The following is a 12,258-nucleotide window of genomic DNA, read 5'->3' on the forward strand; positions in this document are numbered from 1 at the left end:
CTTATGACAGGTCTTAATGACTGGTAATCATCTCCAATTCCAAATGAGAAAACTTCAGTGAAGTTCACTTAGCTAGAGAAAACCTCATAAAGAAACAAACAAAAATGAAAACAAAAGGGAAAAGATATTCTTGGGTCTGTTGAAGTGAGGCATAAAATTTTACGTATCTGAAAGCCCTTACCCTCACCCTCACTTGGGTCTGTGTATATTGCAATATTTTCCTTGTAGGAAAAGACAAGAGAAAGAGTTGTGAGTGTGATAATGTGAGCATATTTGGAGTGAAAATTGCCTTTACTTGGGATGGGGAGGGTCTGGCTTGGGGGTGGTAGTCTGCTCAGGTTGCCCTACCACAGACTGGGCAGCTGAAACATGGAGATTTCTTTCCTCACAGATCTGGAGGCTAGAAATCTCAGATCAGTGTGTCAGCAGGGTGAGGTTGTCCTGAGGCCTCTCTTTCTGGGCTTGTAGATGGCTTCCTTCCTGTCTTCACATGGTCTTTCTTCTGTATGTCTCTGCATGTTCTAATATCCTCTTATAGGGACAGCTGTCATGCTGGATTAGGGCCTACTCATATACTCTCAGTTTATCTTAATTATCTCTTTAAAGGCCCTGTCTCCAAATACACTCACATTCTGGGTTAGGGCCCAGCAAGTTGGGAAACATGATCCAATCCATAACCAGGGAGCCAGAGAAGGCTCCAGGGAGAGAAGCATTTGCCCTGGTTCTTACAGGGCAAGAGGACTTTGGTGGCGCCTGTGAGGGAGGTTACTGCCTGAATGATTTAGACCTCTGTCTACTATGGACAGAGGGTTGTTTCATTTGCTTTCTCTGTAGTCTGGTAGACGTTTATCTAAAAAAGTAAAGAAGAAAGACCTTTGAAATACGCAAAGACACTGGATGCTATTTCATTTTCCTGGTTGTTCTTGTTGCTGAGTGTGAGGCTGGGTCTACCCTTGTTTCAAAGATCCTCCCCTTGACTGCAGGACCATTCAGGCACACAGATGTTCAGGACACCATTTCCATCTCCGACAAGCCCTGAAGTAAGGCAGTTTAAGCCAACAGTGAAGGTGGAGCTGTGGGTTCCATCTGTAAATGAGAATGAGGATATGAGAATAGTAGTAATAATGCTTTTATCACATGATGGATGAGAATGTTTGCTTCATCTGAAAAGACTGGTGCCAGTAGGCACTCAGTAAGCCTCCTGCCTTTCCTCTCCAAGCCAGGTGGCTGGGCACAAAGTAGTGACAAAATGGTGGCCTAGGGTAGAGTAGTGGCCAAGGCCTTCTAGAGCCTACCATTGGCTATATATATATATATATATATATATATATATATATATATATATATATAATAGAGTCATGCAATGAATTACAGGGCTGCCTGGGGAGGGAGACCTGCGTTATACCAGCCACAGACACTGTTGTCTTCGGATTCTGAGCAAATTTTGTTTAACTTTTTTTTTCCAGAAGAATGAAGAGTCAGGAAATCAAAGCAAAATATTTCTGAAGACCCTTCCGCCCACTCTTGGGGAACCTTAAGCCAAAGCCTGCTAACCACAGCTGAGTGGATGTCTAGTCTCTACCCCCTGCCCAGGCCTCGGTGCCTCTGCCTTGACAGGAGGCAGTGGCTGTTGTTTGGCTGTCACTTGCTTGTACCAATGCAGCCAAGCGTGTGTCCCAGGATAGCCCTCGAGGCCAGATGGAGGCGCCACGCCACACCATGAGCGGCAGCACTTGTGCTCCTTGGTTTGTTATACAAGACTTACTTTCATTTCCTTTGGCCTCTTTTGCTGCCTGGTGCAGTGGTGGGTAAAAAGAGCACTTTCATTTGGCACATCACCAAAAGGAGGATTGAAAATCACTGAGCAGATATAACTATTTGCTTTGTGTAGGACAGTAGCTGGGAAGTCTTCCTTAACTTAGAATCATGGGAAACTGTGGAGAGAGAGGATCCATTCCTGCTTTATTTTATAGCTGGAGAGCGGGGCTCAGAGAAGGAGGCTCCATCTACATAATGCGCACAGAGAACTTCGAACTATGTTAGGGTGAGAATTATCCAAGGCTCGTGGGTCCAGTTCAGTGATCCTCCCAGCAAAGCCAAGTCCTCTGTTTATCTCTCCTGGTCATTCTTCCAGCAATGCCTTTCCCCTGGGACTGTGATGTGCCCTAATACCTCAGTTCAGCCTTTATCCTCTCCAGAAGACTTCCCTGATCCACAAACCTGTTGTGATTGGTGATGGATCCATCCTCTGTTTCTCAAGCACTAGTCTCCCTGTCCTGGAACTGTGGTCCTGTATTCCCTCCAACCTGGAAGGCAGCTCTCTGAGGGTAGGGGCCCACAGGGTGGCACAGGACAGATGTTTGGTCATGTGTGCTGAGCTACACAACATAATCCCAGGAGTCCAGGATTAACTGGCTCACCTGCTGGAGAGTCCCTTTGCAACTTTGGGAATGTTGTGGTCCACTAGGATTTATGAAGTTGTCTTCCATTAAAGAGAAATAAATCCTTTCTTAAATCCAAAGATAAACTAATTCAGGGGCTCAGGAATGGGCTTTACCTTAGAATCAGGTGACTATTTTCTAAGGAATGTTGGTATCCTAGGTAGGGTGGTCAGATACACAGCAGAGGCATGGAGTTTCCCAAGCAGGCTCCTTTAGAAGCCTTCAAAATGTTCCTCATATCTCTTGTGATTTTTGTTGCAGTTGTTGCTTTTAAGGCATTGATGTCCCCCTTTTAAATAGAAATGATCTTTGAGTAGAAAAATCCAAGGAGTTAGTGCCCTGGATTGAATTAGTATCTCCATTAGCAAGGGATGAGAGGTTGAGTGAAGGTACACCGAGTGGTAAGTAGGAGAGGTCACTAAAATTGAGAGAGATAAAGAGAAAGATCACAACATGTAATTCATCCTTGACTTTTTAATTTATATTTATTATTTTATTTTTTTCTGTAATTCGTCTTTTAAATCATGCCTAGGCAAATGAGTTCCATGGAAGATAAGAGAATTTTCTAAATCATTGATTTTCAAACTTGCCTGCCAGTTAAATTGATTTGTAGAGATTAAAAAGAAAATTATAATGCCTAAGATACATCCCAGGCCATGAAACAGACCCTTTGGGGTGAAATGCAAGCATCAGTATTTGTTTAAATTTCTCCAAGTCAGGCCAAGGAGAGCACCACTGATGGCAGCTTCAATTTAATGATGATGGTGGACTCGCCTACCTCTTTGTAGGAGTTGAGGATCATTTATAGTTCATTGTAGTCAGAAGAGTTTACATGACATAGGTACCTTATATTTTTTTTACTTTTTTAAAATTTTAATTTATTTATCCATGAGAGACAGAGAGAGAGAAAGAGAGAGAGAGAGAGAGAGGCAGAGACACAGGCAGAGGGATAAGCAGGCTCCATGCAGGAAGTTCAACATGAGACTCAATCCCGGGTCCCTAGGATCAGGCCCTGGGCTGAAGGCGGCGCTAAACCCCTGAGCCACCCAGGCTGCCTGGTCCCTTATATTTGTAAGAGCACAGTACATTACTGTTTACTGTAAACACAATATTGCACAGCAGATCTCTGCTTTTACGCATCTTGCACAACGGAAACTTTATGCTCATTGAACAGCAGCTCCCCATTCTCTCCACCCCAGCAGCTGGCAACCACCATTCTAGACTCTACTTCAATATGTTTGACTGTATTAGATACCTCATATAGTGGAATCATGCAGTATTTGTTTTTTGAGGACTGATTCTTTAATTTTGTCTTATGACCTCCAGGTTGATGTATGTTGTGACATATGGCAGTATTTCCTTCCTTTTTAAGGATGAATAATATTCCACTGTGTGTATAAACCACATTTTCTTTATCCATTCATTCAATAACTTGTTCCCATCTCTTGACTATTATGAATAGTGCTGCAGAGAACATGAGGGTACAGATATCTTTTTGAGGCCCTGATTTCAATTCTTTAGGATATATATCCAGAAGTGAAATAGCTGGATCATATGATAGTTCTATTTTTATTTTTTTTCAGATTTTATTTATTTATTCATAATAGATATATATAAGAGAGGGGCAGAGATACAAGCAGAGGGAGAAGCAGGCTCCAGGCCAGGAGCCTGATGCGGGACTCGATCCCGGGACTCCAGGATCACGCCCTGGGCCAAAGGCAGGCGCCAAACCGCTGAGCCACCCAGGGATCCCCTATTTTTAAATTTTTTTCAGAACTTTTGTACTGTTTTCTTTTAAGGTTGTATCATTTTATATTCTCACCAACAATGAACAATTTCTCCACATTCTTGCCACCAAGAATAATAGCTATCCTAACAGATGTGACTCTCATTGTGGTTTTGATTTGCATTTCTCTGATGATTAGGGATGTTGAGCATGTTTTCATATACATTTTCATAGTCTTTTGAGTGTCTTCTGAAATTTGACTGTTATTTTACACCACCCACAAAAATAGATTAAAGATTTAAACATAAAATCTGAAAATGCTCCTAGAAGAAAATTGGGGAACAGTTTCATGACATTAGTCTCTGTAATGACACCAAACACATAAGCAACAAATGAAAAGATGAGTGAGTCTATAATAAACTAAAATCTTCTGCACAGTAAAGAAAAACAATTGCCTGAGTGAACAAGCAACCTACGGAATGGAACACTACATTTGCAAATCATAGATAGAATAAGGAGTTAAAATGCAAAATATATAAAGAACTTCTACAACTCAGTAGCAAGAAGAAAGAAGAAGAAGAAGGAGAAGGAGAAGGAGAAGGAGAAGGAGAAAAGAAGAAAAGAAGAAGAAGAAGAAGAAGAAGAAGAAGAAGAAGAAGAAGAAGAAGAAGGAGGAGGAGGAGGAGGAGGAGGAGGAGGAGGAGGAGGAGGAGGAGGAGAAGGAGGAGGAGGAGGAGGAGGAGGAGGAGGAGGAGGAGGAGAACTTGATCTGAAAATGGACAAAAGATTGAATAGACATTTCTCTAAATGAATAGTTGAAATTCATCTTCAAAACTTAGAATTGGGGAAGCCTGGGTGGCTCAGCGGTTTAGCGCCGCCTTGGGCCTAGGGCATGATCCTGGGGTTCTGGGATCAAGTCCCACGTCGGGCTCCCTGCAGGGAGCCTGCTTCTCCCTCTGCCTGTGTCTCTGCCTCTCTCTGTGTGTCTCTCATGAATAAATAAATAAAATCTAAAAAAAAAAAAAAGACTTAGAATTGGACTTTGGATCTGTTAACCCATTGTAAGTACCTTGTTGAGGGGAGTTGGGTTGACTGAACTTTTGGAATCTGCCCACGTCTCCATATCAACATCTGTTTTAGAGAGAAGCGATGCAGACTCTCCTGGGCACCCATGTTCCTTTTGCTCATACTGGTTTGCTGTGAAAAGAGTGGAACCATCCAGGAGTCTACCAAGCCCATGCCATCCACATCTGTCTTTGAGCACAAGAACCAAAAAGAGAGCTTGGAGTGGCTATAGCCTCCCCTCAGATTAAATCCTCTTACATGTAGTGTAAGTGATGCCATCAAGGACAAGGACAGTTCACTCAGCTTTGGAGAGAGCATAGGAGTGAGTTAAGAGAGCAGAGATTTTGGAACCAAATGTACCTGGCTTTAAGTCCCAGCACCAATATTTCCTGGTCATGTATCTTGTGGATACATCTAGAAATCTGATCTCCAATTTCATTTTCTATAAGTTGGAGGCAATAGCACCTGTCTTAAATGGTGGTGAGGAGAATGTCAATGAAATAGCATTTGCCATTTAGTAAGCGCTCCCCAGAGGTGGTTCCTTCCCTCACCCCTTTGCCTTATCCTCAGTACCCACCAAAGTTTAGGCATGCTGTGGGTTGGTGAAGAAAAGGGCTGCTTCAAGAATTGATAAAATATATGAATTGATTCTAAATGTGCCGTGATCTACAAAGCATGAACGTCTTGGCTTTCCTTGTTGAATAATAAATGGATTTTTAAAAGTCACATATTATGGAGTTTTTAATTATCATTTATTGGAAACATGCCTATAAGATGGGGAATAGTGTTAAGGTGAATACACAGCATGAAAACACCTATTATCTTGATAACCAGATCCAAACATAACTTACTAGACAGATGTGAAAAAAAGAGACTGCCTATCAATCCAGCATTTGTTAGACCCAGTTCTGTCAGGAAATGCCCATCTACAGAGTGGGCCCTGCCATTTCCTCCCCTGAGACCTTTCACTGCAGACTGCAAGTCTGGGGGTTAGTTAGAACAACTCCCTTTTATTGGACACCTTCCCAGCGCCAGGCATACACACTTCCTCACCCATCTAATATTAATCCCCCCACCTCCACTCACCCTCTTCTATCCACGAAAAACTGAGACTCAGAGATTAAGTGATGCCCCAACCGCTTACTAAGTGTCGGGGAAGTTCTTAAACCCTTGTGTACTGAATGCCATCTTGTCTTCCTTTAAAAGAATCTTCTAGATAGAGGAGGTGGTGCGTTGTGGTCTTCCTCTCAGGCCAGTCCTGGATTTACAGGCTGCGTGGATCCAAAGCTCCACATCCTGTGGAAAGACGGATCTTAGAGAACGAGATTTGAAGGAGTCTGGAGAAAAGATGTGAAAGAGCCAGAGATACACGCAGATGTGTCACAGAATATAATGTAACCATTGATATATTCAGACAATAGTTTCAGGCAACATTTTCTGATTTCTCTGGGACAGAAGGCTGATGACAACAACAAAGGTCCTTAGGAGCTTGCTCCAAATCTCTCTACAAGGAGAGAAAGCTTCCCAGCTTACAAGCCTAGAGGTAATACGGTCTACCACCTGCACCCTCATATTGCCACTAAGACCTGCAACAGATATTCAAAATGATGATCTCCATGAAGTTTAAATGACTTGGGAAATTCCAGTTACTACACCTCCTATCACTTGTGTATTATTTGTGTTTTAGTCCTGGCCATAATGAGCTTGATTTGCTCCTATACATACTGTGCTCTATGCCCTTTCTTGTCCCTACACATAGGCTGCTCCCCTCCAGACCCATCTGCCCTATATCCTAATAACTCCTATTTTCCCTCTAGTTTCTTTTCATGCATTCTTCCTTCCAGTGCCCGAGATTTGATTAGTTTCATTTTTGTAATTGCTTTGTCTGTATCTTCCTGCCTTGCTAGGTAGGTTTCACCTCTTGCATTGCTCATTTTTATTCTCCCAGGACCTAGCATGTGCCTGAAAGCGTAGAAACCCAGCCACATCGAATGAGCGAATGCATGTTAAGTTTCAAGAGCAGGATGTGAATAGTATGTGTATGCATGCATTCTATCATCTTCTCTCAACAATATGTTTTACAAACCCCCAGACATAGAAAACACAGGATATAAGATATTTACCATTAGGGTTTAGGACTATAGGTATATGTTTGCTTATTTTTTATTTGTATTATCTGTATTTTCCATAAAAATCAAATATGATTTCTTATAATTAGATCATATGATCAAATAGTAAAAAACAAAATGATGATTGCCCTAAGACTTGGTGAAGAATATAAAACAATACATATATCATTTTCTTATCAATGCTTTTTTGTATAAAATGTGTATTTCCATTTGCTGAAAAATAATAATGTCATCTACATATTCATTGCAGTGTTTCACAGCTTTGAGGTGGTTTTAAATCTACCTCCATATGTGACCTTCGACAACCTTTGACAGTATTAGCAGAGAGTTTGCTTTTCACTTTACAGACAGATGCAGAGACCCCGGCCACATGCAGGAGGAGAGTTGGAGCGTGGGTATTTCAGGCCGAGTGCCCACTTGGGAAGCACTTGGGAAGGGTATTTGATTTCTCTTGGCTTCAGTTTCTTCATTAGTAAATTCACCAGAGAGGTATTGACCTCACAGAACCAAAGTACCATGCTAGCATCGCTGCTTGTACATAGAAGATGCTCAGAAACGTGCCCAACTCACATGGGGATTGTCACCAGTCCACACCAGGAGCTGGTTTGGAAGCCAGTCTCGTTCGCTCCTTTTCCATGCACTATATTGTTAATTGTAAATCAGTCAACCCCTCTTCCACCACCCCTGGCTTAGGCTACAATATATGGGATCTTACTTGTTGGGATAAAGGATTGGGATATATCTAGCAAAGAATTGGCTTATGGTGACCTCTGTCTCCTCAGGATGGCGATGGTTCTGCCTGCTGTGAGTTGAGCACTGTGCACATCAGTGGCTGTGAGCCTCCTCCTTCCACTGGACTCTTGGGGCGTCATTGCTTATGCCATCTTTATATCACCGTGTAGGTGTTGAAGTCAGAGTCTGGGAAGTCCTGGGCCTGTGAAATGAACAGCTGGAGGGCAATGAAAGTCACGGGAACAGCTGACGCAACCGTATAGCCATCATCATATAATCAAACAAGGATAACTTTTCTTCCACAGATGCCTAGACCAGAGCAGCTGCCACCCTGGACTATGTACCATCTACTGTCTGTCTATCCCTGGAAGTTCCTCAACCAGGCCACAGATTTAGTTAAATGACCTTCTACAAAATGTCTATGACATAGAAGACTCTCTGCCTTGCTGGGGAGATAGAAATGAGAAGCAAATACGTATCTTGGCAGATCTGTGCATTCCTGGCATCGTGCAGTGGGTGTGGTACCAAGTAGGGCCTCACTGGATGGTGTGAGGTGTGAATGGACGAACGTGTGAGAGCCTTCCCCCAGCTGCTGACTCTGTTGCATTTAGAGATCTCTGTTTCATCAGTTTTAAATGCATATTTTAAAGAATCTGGGGAAGATGCCCAGTCCTGAAGGTCTTTAACAATGACATTTGAAATGTCTCTTGAGGGGGGTTTCATGGGCCTGTGTCCTGTGTCATCACATAAGATCCTTCCCTTAGAATGGCCCCCATGTATGATATAATGGTCTTTTGTCACCCTCTTGAAATTCTTAACAGTTTCTGAATAAAGGCTGCTCATTGGCACTGGGCCTTGCAAAATACGTAGTTGGTCCTGTGTCTCTTTCTCCTTCAAAAAAAGACCCATGATACTGGAGGGTGTTTTCAGTATTAAATTATTTAGACAAAACATGTTGATGAACTAAGTGTGACTGAGTCAGAAACACGTGTGAAAAAAAAAAAAAGGAGATGAAAGCGAGATCTGTGTAAATACGTTTGAAGTTCAGTTGACCAGCAAATACTTAAAAAAAACAACACCTTTGCTACAGAGAAGTTGCGCTGTTCCTCCCCCATGTCTCCAGTCTTAGATTCTGAACGCCTTCCCCGAGTTCTTTTCATCTATGGAGCGAGTAAGCTTCTTGAACCTCAGCTGGATAGGTTTGCTTCAAAATAAACCAGGCCTTCAACACTGTCGCTTTGTAACTATATGAGCCCAGGGAGCATTATTAACCAGGGCAGGTATTCTGCTCAGAGACTGAGGGAATGACAAGTCTGGCGGTGGGGACAGGAGGGCCCCTTAGCGCAGAGGAAGTTTTTGGGAGTCAGAGCTCTGGCTTTCTGGGTACATATAAGTACAGAAATGTGCTGCGGTTCTCTGGTGCACCATTCTGTTTCAAGAGCTCCAAAACAATCGCTGGTGAGCTGACTTGTGTCTGTGGTCCTGTTCTCAGATGAGTCAGACTTACAAGAGCCAACAATAGGACCGGCAGCCAAAGAGGAGCCCCACACAGGGGTCACCCAACTGTGGGGAAGTGGGGCTGAAAATTCCAAATTTTTGAATGCTCTCGACCATGAAACCCTGGCATGATGCTTGGCCTCAGATTTTAATCTCTTCTTTTTCTCAGCTCTCTGTGTATAGCCCTGCCATTCGGGCAGTCTGCAAGTCACCTTCCCAACCGTGAGGGGATCTATCTCTTAAAGAAAAGGAGAAAGAAATTCATGTTTGTTGGGAATGTGGCTTACATGGAAATATTTTACTGGCATGTTAGCATTTGTATCTTTCTGAAGTCCCATGAGAAGAGTGTCATCATTATCCTTTTATAAATAAATTAACTGAGTTCTAGAGATGTTAAGTCACATCGGGAGGAAACTATGGAACGACGGTCTGAACCCAGTGTTAACCCACCCTAAATACCTTGCTCTTTTTCACACATCAGCCCCACAGCCTTGGGAGAAAGCTCTGTTTTGGGGTGACCCTGCAGGAGGTGGTTGTCTTAAGGTCCTCTTTCTCCCCAGTCTGAGAGCCAGGACCTTGGTCATCCAGAGGAAGCTGCTTCACCTCTGTGGGGTTTCATTGTTCCCAGTGGGCCAGGGTGAACAGCAATGCCTTGGTGGCTCGCCTCCATGGACTCTTTGGAATTAGAGGGACCCCGTTGCAGGCAGAAATGCTCAGAAAGAAGTAAATGGCACGCGATTGCAAGGTTATTGTTGGTGATGTAATCTGTTTTTGCAGAGAGCTGACTAGGTTTATTCTGGAGGTGATAATTGGGAAGGGCTGTCCCCATGCCGCCAGGCACCGTGGGCCGCCAGGTTGAGCTCTCTAAATTCAGAATTTCACGAACAAGGCAGAGTAAGACGTTTAACTTCTGCACGTGCAGAAGGAGGCAACAGCGTTAATTAATGGGGAAAAGGAAGGATGGGCTCTGGTTCTTAATGAAGGGGCCTCTCTGAAGCTTGTTTTCTTGTCTGGCATCTCTAGAAAATGCAGAGAGCTGAGGCTCCCACGGAGTGAACAGGCCCCAGCTCCCTCCCTCCCCTTCCTCAGCCAGCTGACTCCCAGCCTTGGGATCTGGGGTGCAGGAAGATCAGGTTCACGTCCTAAGCCCTGGGAAACTTTACCTCAGCTCACCAGGTTCATTCCAACCAGGAGGTGAAAGGAAACGAAGAGTTAGCTGAGCCAAGAGAGGCAATCACACCAACCCAGACCAGGACCAGGTTAGGTCACTCTGGGCTTTCTGCACCGCTGCCACCATTAACACCTGGAAAGCCTTTGATTCTCACATTAGCAAAACATGCCATAAAGCCAGTGCTTCCCCTCTTCCCACAGAGCCTGGCCCCACCGCAAGGGGGAGGGGGTGGTCACAAAGGCGCCATTCAACACGGGCAAAGCTTCCTGGTTAGGCCTTTGAGGGGAGACTTGAACTGAGTCTTCCCCTGGAATGTATAGGCAGTTCCTACATGCATGCGACCCTGGCAGCTGCTGGTGACAGGCTCTTGCAATGTGCGAGCCCAGAGGACCAGTGGCGATGGGGATGGGGATCAGATCACCTGGTCTCAAGGAGAAGGAGGCAGACCCCTCAGGTGAGGATTTTAGTTTGCAGCATGAATTTTTATATCCACCATGTGTCAGACACTATGCAAGATGTTGAGGATGCAATGATCCCTAACTTCCGCTAGTTCCAGACCCTACCAGTCAGGTGCATGGTCCTGGGAATGTTCGCAGCAGAGGGCTGAAGGCAAAATAGCTAGGGATGTAATGAGAGCCCTAGGTTCCCAATTAGAAAGCCCAAATTAGGGTTGCACACGTGTGTGACTCCCCACACACACACATGCACATTCTGTGTACGAGCAGCTAAGTGGGCCAAATACTCCATAAAGTATATAAATTTCAAATTAGGTATGCACATTTACATTTGCATAGTTTATAAACTATGTTAAATCTTTCTGCTCTCATTCCATGATGCAAGTTTATTCAGACTCTTCCCGTGGCCCCTTGGTGTCAACATCCCCTCATCATGAGCACATGTTCAGTGAACATGTGACACCTTCACGTCCATCTGTTGGACAGCTCTCCTTGAATCTTTATAAGATTTTGTCACTGGAAGCTATCTCAAGCCACAGCTACCATTCAGTATTCATGACCTGCCCAACATAAATCTCTTTCTTGCTTTTTAAAATTTTTTATTTATTTTTTATTTGTCCCTTAAGATCTTACTTATTTGAGAGAGAGCTCGCGCACAAACATGTAGGTGAGCGGGGGGAGGGGCAGAGGGACTGGGGGAAAGAATCTCAAGCAGATTCCAGGCTGAGTGGGGAGCCTGACTCAGTGCTCAGTCTCACAAGCCTGAGATCATGCCCTGAGCTGAAGTCATTTGTCAGACGCTTAACCAACTAAGCCACCCAGGTGACCCTCTTGCTTTTCTTAAGGTGACCTTTTAAAGCCTTGTTTGCGACAACATGGCAGAAATGGACTTCAGAGGTCAGAGCCTATCCCCAGTCTGGAGGAATTACACCTAAATTAAAATTTCTTTGCCCCCTTTGTTAATAATTCCATTTAGGTGACTTCTATGGGGAGCCGATACCAACATTTATTGAGATTGCTTTGTGCTAATGTCTCTTCTCCA

At 43.9% G+C, this 12,258-nt stretch overlaps 1 long non-coding RNA gene across 1 annotated transcript in view; it reads left to right on the forward strand.

Moving 5' to 3' along the window:
• The window catches only part of LOC144281227 (uncharacterized), a 49,778-nt gene extending 40,838 nt beyond the window's left edge, over positions 1-8,940 (forward strand). Inside the window, exon 4 of the long non-coding RNA XR_013349742.1 lies at positions 8,144-8,940. This is a non-coding gene — a long non-coding RNA (uncharacterized LOC144281227). The remainder of the gene's footprint in view (positions 1-8,143) is intronic.
• The last annotated feature ends 3,318 nt before the right edge of the window (positions 8,941-12,258 follow it).

This window comes from Canis aureus, chromosome 12 (genome assembly GCF_053574225.1).
Source record: "Canis aureus isolate CA01 chromosome 12, VMU_Caureus_v.1.0, whole genome shotgun sequence".
In the NCBI taxonomy this organism is placed as follows: domain Eukaryota; kingdom Metazoa; phylum Chordata; class Mammalia; order Carnivora; family Canidae; genus Canis; species Canis aureus.